Below are 8,359 nucleotides of genomic sequence, written 5' to 3'. Positions count from 1 at the left end.
ATAAAATTTAATAATAAAAAAAACAAAACTGTGAGCTGAGCAAATCATTCAAGGAGCTCAACTTTATGAAGAAGAATGTGGCATCAGGATTGAAGGAAAAATCATCAACAACCTGCATTATGCAGTTGATATAACTTGACTTGCTGAAAATGAAGTAGACTTGAAGCACTTATTTTAGAAGATTAAAGACTGCAGTCTTCAATATGGAATACATCTGAACATCAAGAAAACAAAAATCTTCACGCCTGGGCCAATAGGCAACATCATGATAGACAGAGAAAAGATTGAAGTTGTCAACAATGTTTTCTTGGTTGTATCCATAATCAACACCCTTGGTGTTAATAGTCAAGACATCAGAAGATGTGTTACATTGGGAAATCTTCTTCCAGGGACACCTCCAAAGTGCTAAGGGACAGTGATACCATTTAAAGACTAAATGGCTGAAGCCACAGTCCTTTCAATTACTGTAATGCATCTGAAAGTTAAACAATAAATAAGGCTGGTAGAACATTTGATATCTTTACACCATGGTGTTGAACAAGAGCACTAACTAGCCCATGGATTACAAAAAGAACAAACAAGTCTTTCTTGGTGCAGTCATGATGCTCTTGAGAGACAGGACGACTAAACATCATCCCGCACACTCTGGGCATGTTGTTAGGAAGGGCCAGACCTTGAGAAAAGACATCATGCTTGGAAAGGTGGGGGGGTCAGTAAAAGAGAGAAAAAACCTCCACAAGGTGGATTGACACAGTGACTGTAACGTTGTTGTTGTTGTTGTTGTTATGTGCTGTCAAGTCGCTTGTGACTCATAGCGACCCTATGTACAACAGCCCTAAACTCTGCTCTGTCCTGTGCCAAATCGCACCATCTCCGATACACCCATCCCAATTGCCCCAGTTACTGAATCAGTTCACCTCACAGAGGGCCTTCCCCGCCTGCGCTGTCCCTCCACCCTAACAAGCATGACGTCCCTCTCCAAGGACCGGTCCCTCCTTACAACATGTCCAAAATATGTTAGACGGAGCCTCAGAATCCTTGTCTCCAAGGAGCCGCCCAGTTTGAACCTTTCCAGGATTAATCTGTTTGTTTTCCTAGTAGTCCATGGTTCTCTCAATACTCTTCTCCAGCACCACGGCTCAAAGGCATCAATTCTCCTTCTATCCTCCTTGGTCATTGTCTGATGCATAACAAGTGATTGCAAAGACCATGGCCTGTATCAGACGCACCTTAGTCTCCAGAGAGACTCCATTGTTCTTCAGTACTTTGGAGAGGTCCCTAACAGCAGATTTTACCGTGGAAATACGTCTTTTAATTTCCTGGCTACTGGTGCTGAGAATGTTGACTGTGGAGCCAAGCAAACTGAGGATGGCACAGGATAGGGCAGGGTGCAGATCTGTTGTTAATAGGGTCTCTATGAGTTGTATTCTGCTTAATGGCACCTAACAATAACACAGAGACAGAAAATCTGAACAGATGCATAGGAAAGAGGATATTAAAGATGTTAGCAAAGCTTTCCACAACAACAAATAAACAAAAAGCACAGGACCAGATGGCTCCACTAGAGGATTTTACTAAACATTTAGAGAAGAATTGACACCAATTCTGCTCAGCTTTTCCAAAGCATAGAACAGGAAAAAATAATTCTTAACTCATTTTATGAAGGCAACATTACTCTAGTATCAAAGGCGGGTGAAGACATTATACAAGAAAAAAAAATTAGAGCTTGGTATCCCTCATGAATATATTGTTAGGTGCTAGCAAGTCAGCTACCACTCTTAGCAACCCTATGAAAAACGGATCTGAACTTTTCACTGTTCTGCAACATCCTTAAGATTTCTGATATGCTTGAGCCCATTGGTTCAGTCACTGTATCAGTCCATCTTGTTGAAGGTCTTCCTCTCTTTCTCTGATCCACCACCTTTTGTAGTGGGAACAGAGATGGAAAAATTTACAACAAATTCTTGAAGATAGAACACAATATTCTTTAAAAAGTCATACATTACAATCAAATGGGATTTATACAATTAATGCAAGGGTTATTTGACATTTAGAAAATCAATCTTAATCACCTTGTTGTTTTTAAGTGTCATGGAGTCATAGATGACCCATAGCAACCCTATGAACGAAAGTCTTGAACACAAAACTTTCTTTTTTTTTCCCCTCCAAGTTCTTAGAGTTTCCTGAGGCAAGCTTATTTTTTGGAAGTGGAGGCCATTCCTGTTTCCAAGCCTGTTTTATTTGGAAGATCCACAAAAAAACAGGACTGAGGGCTACAGGCCCGAGTCCCCCAGAGCCTTTTAAAATACGAGGCCAAAGCCAAATCCAAGGAAAATAAAGGAAAAGAATGACAAGATCACAGATAGTATGGGGTGGGGGGAACCCCAACAAACAACCCACCAAATTTGATAAAATGCAACACTCTTTCCTGATAAAAATTAATCCACAAAACAGGAATAGAAGGGAACTTTCCTCACCATAATGAAGGGCATATATGCAAAACCAACAGCCAGCATTGTTCCAGTTTTAAGATGACTTGATCTTATATACGTTGTTGTTGCTAGGTGGTGTTGAGTACGACTCTTAGTGAACCTATGAAAGACAGATTTGAACCCTGCCCTGTCCTGTGCCCTTCTCATCCTCTCTGATACATTTGCACCTGTTGCTGCAGTCATTGTGTACCAATCTTGTTGAGGGTCTTCCTCTCTTTCACGGACCCTTCAACTTTCCAAGCATGATGTCCTTGTCCCAGGAATGGCCTCCTAGTAACATGCCCAAAGTATGTGAAAAGTAGTTTCTGCATCCTTGCTTCCAAGGAGCACTCTGGCTGCACTTTTTCTAAGACAGGTTTATTCTTTTGGCAGTCCATGGGGACAGTCAGAACTCTTCTCCAGCGCCAAAACTCAAAGGCATCAGTTTTTCTTCTGTCAGTCCTTATTCATTGTCCACTTTTCAGAGACATAGCAGGTGATTATAAAGACCATGGACTGAATCAGGCTTCTTGTTGATTGCCTTTGAGTCAAGCATGACTCATAGCCACCCTATGAACAAAAGGCCTGAAGCCACTCTACAACTATCAACATTTATCAAAGTTCATGGAGTTTCTGGAGGCATGTTATTTAGAAAGTGGATGCCACTCCTGCTTCCAAAACCTGTCATAGTATATTATTATTGTTATGTGTCATTGAGTTGCCTGTGATGTATAGTGACCCTATGTACAGCAGCTCTGAACCCTTCCCTGTCCTGAGCCAGTTTCACTAAATCTGACACACCAACCTCCATTGCCCCAGTTACTGTATCAATCCATCTCATCCGAGGTGTCTCTCTTCTGAGATGTCTGTCCACCCTTCTGAGCATGATGTCCTTCACCAAGGACTGATCTCTCCTTGCCACATGCCCAAAGTAAGTGAGGCAGAGCTTCAAAATCCTAACGTGTAAGGAGAGACTTGGTTTCAACCTCTCCAAGACAGACTTATTTGTTTTCTTGGTGGTCCATGGTATGTCCAAGACTCTTCTCCAGCACCAAACTTGAAGGCATCTAGTCTTCTTCTGTAATTCTTAGTCATTGTCCAACTCTCTGAGGCATAACAAGTAATTGAGAAGACCAGGATCTGGATTAGGTGCACCTTTGTATCTAGACTGACATTGTTGCTCTTCAGCACTCTGAAAAGGTCCATGACAGCAGATTTTCCCCAATGTAATTTGTCTTTTGATTTCCTGACTCTGGTGTTAAGAGTGTTGATTGTGGATCTGAGCAAGCTGTAATTGCTAACAACCTCAATCTCTTCTCCATCTAATATGGTTTTTCCAATTGGCCCAGTGGTGAGAATCTTTGTCTTCTTGATGCTGAGCTTCAATTCATATTGAAGACTACCGTCTTTGACCTTTTGCAGAAAGCGCTTCATGTCTTCTTCAGTTTCAACAAGCAAGGTTGTTTCATCTGCATATTGTAGGTTGTTAATGAGTCTTCCTCCAATCTTCATACCACACTCCTCATAAAGCCCTGCTTCCCGAATGATCTGCTCTGCATACAGATTGAGAAGGTATGAGGACAGGATGCATTCCCTGACTCATTCTTTTCCTGATTTTGAACCCTGCAGTGTTTCCTTGCACTGGAGGACTGCTTCTTGGTCCAAGTATAGGTTTTGTATAAGCACGATCAAGTGTTCTGAGATTCCCATTTTCCTCAAGGTTAGCCACAATTTATTGTGGTCCACACAGTCAAATGCCTTTGCATAGTCAATGAAACACAGATAGACATTCTTCTGGTACGCTCTGCTTTTTGCCAAGATCCTTCTGACATTGGCAATAATGTCCCTAGTGCCATGACCTCTTTTAAACCCAACCTGTATTTCCGGTAGTTCTTTGTCAGTGTATTTTTCAAGTCTTTTCTGGATAATCTTCAGCAGGATTTTGCTAGTGTGTGATATTAATGATATTGTTCAGTTATTTCCACACTCTGTTGGATCACCTTTTTTTGGAATGGGAATAAATATGGATCTCTTCCAGTCAGTTGGACAAGTAGTTGTCCTCCAGATTTCTTGGCACACCTTGGTGAGGACTTGCAGGGCAGCATCTGTGTGTTGAAATATGCCATTTTGCTTAGTAAGATAAAATTTTCTAACTAATACCATTGCTCCTCAGTATTTTGGAGAGGTTTCTGATGCAGACTTTCCCAGTGCAGTACATCTCGTGATCTCCTGCCTGATGGTACCAAGGATGTTGATTGTGGATCCAAATAAGATGAAATTGACAACCATTTCAATCTTTTCTCCATTTTAATGATGTTGCTTTTTAGTCCATTCGTGAGGATTTTTGTCTTCTTTATATTGAGATGCAGTCCATATTGAAAAAGCAAGCACCTCAAATCCTCCTTGCTTTCAGCAAGCAAATTTATCTCATCTCTGTAATGCAGATTGTTGATTCATCTTTCTCTAATCATGTTAGTGCTAGATTCTTCTTCACAGAGTCAAGCTTCTCAAATAATTTGCCCAGCATACAGATTGACTAGGTATGGAGAAAGGATACAACCCTGATGCACACCTTTCCTAATTTTAAATAATGCAATGTTCCCTTGCTCTGTTCAGACAATATCTTCATCATCTAAATATATGTTTCATATGAGCATAATGAAGTGATCTGGAATCCCCATTCTTCTCAATGTTAACTATATATGATTCACATAATCAAGTGCCTTTCATAGTCAATACAAAATAAATAGACATTCTTCTGGTTTACTCTCAGTTGAGATCTATGTGGTATCTTCAGTGATATCCCTAGAGCCATGGCCTCTTTTAATCCTAAATAAAACTTCTGGCAGGTCTTTGTCAATGTACTGTTCTAGCAATTTTTGAATGATCTTCAATATTTTGCTTGCTTGTGATAATAATGATGTTGTTGTTATGTGCTGTCAAGTTGCCTGCGACTCATAGCAATTCTATGTACAGTACAACAGCCCTAAACCCTGCTCTATCCTTTGTTAATCTCGTTGTCTCAGACACACCTACCTCCATTTCCCCAGTCACTGAATCTATCCATCTCATTCAGAGTCTTCCTCTCTTGCACTGTCCCTCCACCCTTCCAAGCATGACATCCTTCTCCAAGGACTGGTCCCTCCTTGCAACATGTCCAAAGTAAGTCAGACGAAGCTTCAGAATCCTTGCCTCCAAGGAGCAGCCTGCTTTTACCCTCTCCAGGATAAACCTGTTGGTTCTCCTCGCAGTCTATGGTATATTTAATACTCTTCTCCAACACCACAGAGCAAAGGCTTTCTATAATCCCTAGTCATTGTCCAGCTCTCTGATGTATAACAAGTGATATTAATGATAGTGTTCAATAATTTCCATATTTTGTTTTCTTGGCAATGAATCATCTACATAGAAAACCCTAAAGATTCCATAATAAATGTTCAAAACTTAATAGAATAATTTAGTAATATTGCAGAAAGACATATAAGAGAAACACATGAGAATCAGTAGGGTTCTTTTACACTAATAGGGAGACGTCTAAGAGGAAATAAAGGGAGGGGGAAAGTGCTCCAAATTTTTTGTATATTGCTTTGTAATAGCTTCAAAATTATAAAATACCCGGGAGTAAACTAGAGGTGCTCTGGTGGTATAATCCGTTGGGAATTATGCTAATTGCCCTAAGGTGGTGCCTCTCTAGTGATTTGAAACTATCAATGACTCCGCAGAAGAAAGATGAGACACCTTCTCCTGTGTGATTGACAACCTCTGAAACCCGCGCAAGGATTAGCTATGTGTCGGATATGACTCGGGACAAAGAGTGGAGTTTGAATAGACAGTTAAAACTATAAAACACTAACTAGTACTAGAAACAAAAAAGAGACTTACTAATTGGAAGAACTTTCTGTGCCTATGCACTAACCAAAGCAATCTGTAGATACAGTGCAAGCCCAATCCAAAGATCAAGAACATTATTAAAGATATGGGGGTAAAAATAATGACATCAGATGGAAAGGAAAGAGGACCCAGATAACTAAGGCAATATTGAAGAGGAAGAACAGCAATAAGTGCTACTTTGTAGGAGGCCTCATACTCAGGCTCAGCCTTAGTTGCCATATCTGTTCTTCTGCTCTATGTGTGTTTTGTTGTAAATAGGGTATTTGAAAACCTGTTATATTTCCTGAGTGGATGGCCAGTCCTTCTTCCTAGTCTGTCTTAATTTGAATGCTTAGCTTTGGAACTACATCTGACAGACAAGCATTTTAGTGAAAGAAGCAAATGAAAGACACTTCCCCTTAGGCCACAAGTCACTTCTGTGATAGTCTTGCACCTCACAATGTTGCTGGTCTCTCAATTTCTCTCTCAATTTTAGAAGGATTTAAATCCAAATCCCATGTGTCAGTTTCAGGGAGGGATTAACAGTTACAGCTTGCTTGGCTCCACAATCAACACTCTTGGCATCAGCAGCCAGGAAATCAAAAGACAAATTGCATTAGGTAGATCTGCTGACAGGGACCTCTCCAGAATGCTGAGGAGCAATGATGCCACTCTAGAGACTAAGGTGCACCTAATCCAGGCCATGGTCTTCGCAATTACTTGCTATGCATTAGAGAGATGGACAATAACTAAGGGTGATAGAGTTGTGGTGCTGAAGAAAAGTCTTGATCATGGACCAACAGTAAAACTAATAGGTCTGTCTTGGAGAAGGTGAAACCAAGTTTCTCCTTGGAGGCTAGGATTTTTAAACTCTGTCTCGCATACTTTGGGCATGTGGCCAGGAAGGACCGATCCTTGGAGAGGACAACATACTTGACAGGGTGGAGGGACAGTGCAGGAGAGGAAGACCCTAGATGTGGTGGACTGATATGGTAAGTAGGGCAGTGGGGTTAGCTGTTTCAGAGTCAGTGAGACTGGCTCAGGACAGGGCAGGCTTCAAAGCTGTCATATACAGGATTGCTATGAGTTGCAAGCGACTCGACAGTATGTAACAAAAACAACATACTCAGGATTCTCCTAGGACCTCAGACTACTTGCTTTCACAAAATACTGTTGATCCACAGTAATAAAAAGTTAGGTGCTGTGACAGGTACACAGACCAGTGGAATAGAATTGAAAGCACAGAAACAAATCCATTCATTTATAGACAAGTGATTTTTAACAAGGGACCAATATCTATTCAATGGTAAAGAACCAGTTTCTTTGGCTATACAGTTGCAGAAAAATTAAACAGGGCCCATATTGCACACTGTACACAAAACTTAATGAATATCACAAACCTAAATTGCTAAAGGAAAACTATAACATTTTTGAAATAAAACAGAACGACAAAAATTTGGGCCCTAAGGTGGAGTTCTCACATTGTACATGTGTTCTATTGTACATAGGGTTTTCAGAGGCCTGCTATTTCAGAAATGGATGGCCAAACCTTCTTCCTAGTCTGTCTACCTTAATCTGAAGGTTCAGATTTAGAGGAGTATCTGACAGACAAGCAATTTATAGAACAGTGAAAGATAAATCCCTCATCCTGGAGTTCAGCATTTCTCAAGCTCAAGGAACTGAAAAACAGATTCAAACCTCGAGTTGCTATTATCAAGGATGCTTTAGGCAGAATATTAAATGATCCAGGAAGTATTAAAAGAAGATGGAAAGAATATACTGAGTCACTGTATCTAAAGGAATTGGTATACACAGAAGAATTTAAGGAAATAACATATGAGCAAGAGCCTATGGTGATGAAGAAAAAAGTTCAAGCTGCTTTGAAGGAAATAGCAAAAAATAAGGCCCCAGGAATAGATGGTATACCAGTTGACATATTTCAGCTAACAGATGCTGCCCTGGATGTGCTCACCAAGTTGTGCCAAGAAATCTGGAGAACAACCACTTGGCCAACTGAC

Source organism: Elephantulus edwardii, unplaced genomic scaffold, assembly GCF_000299155.1.
Source record: "Elephantulus edwardii isolate Elephantulus edwardi_28Jun2011 unplaced genomic scaffold, EleEdw1.0 scaffold00306, whole genome shotgun sequence".
NCBI classification, from domain to species: Eukaryota; Metazoa; Chordata; class Mammalia; order Macroscelidea; family Macroscelididae; genus Elephantulus; species Elephantulus edwardii.
The sequence above is the reverse complement of the archived record's forward strand: the minus strand, read 5'-3'. Positions refer to the sequence as shown.